Source organism: Rattus norvegicus, chromosome 6 (genome assembly GCF_036323735.1).
Source record: "Rattus norvegicus strain BN/NHsdMcwi chromosome 6, GRCr8, whole genome shotgun sequence".
NCBI lineage: Eukaryota > Metazoa > Chordata > Mammalia > Rodentia > Muridae > Rattus > Rattus norvegicus.
Window position 1 is genome coordinate 27143760 of NC_086024.1, and position 3181 is coordinate 27146940.

Genomic DNA, 3181 nt, shown 5'->3' on the forward strand with positions numbered 1-3181 from the left:
TAGAGTGATTTTCCTAATAAACACACTTGAAAAAATTACCCGGTAACTTTTCTCTACAGTACTAACATATTAAGCCTTGCCAAGTTAAAACAATGACTAGAAAGAAAGGTAATAGAAGATGTGAGAGACTACCACAATGAAACGGATGGGGGCAATTGTAGAAGACGCTTGAAGACAAAAATCCTTAGTGAGGTCCAAGCTCTAATGACGGAAAAGGAGAGAGGCCACCGAGATCCAGAGTCTAAAGAGATTGAGAGGAATTACGGAGCGGTAAGACATACTTTATTTGCTCTGGGCAAAGGCTGCTTCTTATACAGTGGCCAGCCGGTGCCCAGCTACATGATGGCATATGCTGGCACATACTGGCACACACTGGTACACACGGGCTCCATACAGACACAGCCTTCGTAGTAAAATGGAACACACAGGAGGCTAACAAAGATGAAGGCTCAGGCCTCTGACCTCAAGGCTGTATTTACACAGAGTCAAATAAAAGTGGCAGTCTGCCAGAAGTAGTTATATAACAGATTACAGCATTGCTTATCTTTTGGGCTCCCGGGACATATGCTGTCAGCTATTTTGTACTGACTCATGGCCCTCCAGTGTTAGCCGCCTTATTCCATGCCAGATATCGATATCAGTTGAAATGTTTAACTTTTCTACAGTTATATAATGTTATCTATAGGTTTGAGAATATAGGTTGTACAAGCATAGGTGGTTCCTTACAGCCTCTCACACTCATGGATTGGCAGGATTAATATTAGGTAAATAGCTCTATTATGAAAACCCCAGATGTGTATGTAGGGGTGTATGGTGGTTTGAATGTGCTTGGGCCCTGGGAGAAGGCACTATTAGGAGGTGTGGCCTTGTTGGAGACGGCGTGGCCTTGTTAAAGGAAGTGCATCATTGTGGGAGTGGGCTTTGAGGTCCTCTGCTTAGGCTCCACTCATGGTGGAAGGGTCCCTCCTCCTGGCTGCCTCTGGGCTCCTTCAGCACCATGTCTGCCTAGTTGCTGCCTGCTTCCCAACATGGTGATAATAGACTAAACTTCTCTACTGAGCAGCAGGCCAAGAAGTTACCTGGCTGCTGACTCCCCAGGGCTGCCGGCCAACTCAGCACCCCTGAGGCCACGGGCACAGGTAGTACATTGCCTCAACACAGAGACCCGATGGGAGGGTCAAAGAAGGGTACGTGCCCCTAGAATCCCAGCCTATGAAAACAAGTATGTGAAGTTTTTCAAGAGCAAACCAGAACTTTCCTCAGGGCTGAGCCCTGAGGCTACCACACAGGTCGCCTCATGCAGACCTGACAGTGGTGAAGCAGGCTTCTTCAAGACAGCCGAATGCAACCTGAAGCGGAAGGAGAAGAGGAGGCAGCAGCAGGAGAAAGGTGCAGAGGCCTTGAGCAGGACTCTTATAAGGTGTCTCTGGGAGACTCAGCCCAGACGCCCAGTGCTCTCCATGGCCTCAAGCCACCCCTCTAGCTGTCTCCGATTCATCCGACTCTGCTGCCACCACAGAGAAGCCAAGAAGATCAAGAATCTAAGGAAGAAGCTGCGACAGGTGGAGGAGCTGCAGCAGCGCATCCGGGCCCGGGAGGTCAGCCAGCCCAGCAGAGAGCAGCTGGAGAAGCTGGCACGACGGAGGGTGCTGGAGGAGGAGCTGGAGGACTTGGAGTTGGGCCTGTGAGGCCTCAGGAGTAGGGGAGTGGAGTGCAGAACAAACCATGGGGTGCTCTGAGGTGTGGGCCGCAGCAGTCAGGAGGGGCACCCCCATACTGGCTCACTTCCACCTCCCGTGGCCCGACTCCATCCTCCAGAGCCGAGGCTCTCTCCTTCATCCCTTCCCCTTCTCAGCTCCCGTTTTTTGAACTTTCCCTTTCCATCCCAGTGTTCACAATCTGGGTGCCGACCCGAGGTACCTCTGCTGCTGATCTGGGTGTCTTGTTGAAAAGAAAACTGGGGAGGATGGAAGTCTGTCAGAGATCTGAGACTGAGGGTACAAGGAGTACCCATGTTTTGGAATCTTGATTCCTGTTCACAGTGTTTATGAATTACTTCCTTGGCCATCCCAGACCCTCTCCCCCCACCTTTTTTTAAAAGTAAGAATAAATTCAAGTAGATGACAAAAAAAATAGATTGAACCTCTGAAACTGTAAGCCAGCCCTAATTAAATGTTTTCCTTTATAAGAATTGCTTTGGTCATGTGTTTCTTCATAGTAATGAAACCCTAACTAAGAGAGAGTAGTCTCAGGGAAGACATAAAACTCTGTACTTTAATGTCAAGAGACTTCTAGAAACAGGGCAAATTCTTGGTTCTCGTGGAATTGGACCTTGCCCGGGCAGAGACTGGAGAGGATGCTGATAGGCATGCAATCTCAATGCTGTTTCATGGTCCTACTGCTTGAAGGTGGGTTCCTTGCAGTCTCCCGATGAGGATGGGCTTAGAATCAGAGCTCTGAATGAAACGAACAGTGTTCAGGTGGGGAAGGCATGACGCTGGGATCAGTGGAGGTTACTACCGAGGTGGGGAAGGTTCTGTAGTCACCTGACTGGGTTGCTGTGAGCTATCCAAGATCTTCAAGGAGGTCACGTGGGAGGGACACTGGGTAGGCTCTGTCAGGGGTCATGTGTACTTCATGACAACTGCCAGCCTGAAGTTTGTATTTTGTGGGGCAGGACAGGCGTGCAGACATTTTTCAGAGTGGCGAATGTCCTAGCCTTGCAGCAGCTCTGTGGCCAGAGGAGCATAAAGGCCCTTGCAGATGTTGAGAATCCCTGGGAATGACACTACAGGGCAATATGGTCATCCGATATTGATGGCTCTCTTTACAACTCTGAATTTCTTTTCAAACCTACCTTCAACCTAAGCTGTTACAAACAGGAAAACTGGCATGTTCAGACTTGTCGTGGGCTTGAGATGAACTCTAAGCTGAACTTTAAGTGGCCAAAAGTCTCTTAAGTAGGGGAAGGAATAGTCAGGCTTTTCATAATACAGGTGCAATAAGGACAGTCCTCCAACATACAGGGCTGCCCGAGGAGTAATACAATCGATGGAGGGACAAATTCCAGGTAGCACATGGATGTCTGGGCAGGTGCTTCCTGCAGCTGCAGGAAGTGGGTGGTTGGGGGAGGGAGGCTGGAAGTTCTGGAGAACAAAGGTTCCTTTGCTTATGTGCTTCT

The 3181-nt window shown here is 49.3% G+C and overlaps 1 pseudogene; it reads left to right on the forward strand.

The window, feature by feature from the left end:
- The first annotated feature begins 204 nt into the window (after window positions 1-204).
- Window positions 205-2158, forward strand: Pym1-ps1 (PYM homolog 1, exon junction complex associated factor, pseudogene 1; annotated as a pseudogene).
- The last annotated feature ends 1023 nt before the right edge of the window (window positions 2159-3181 follow it).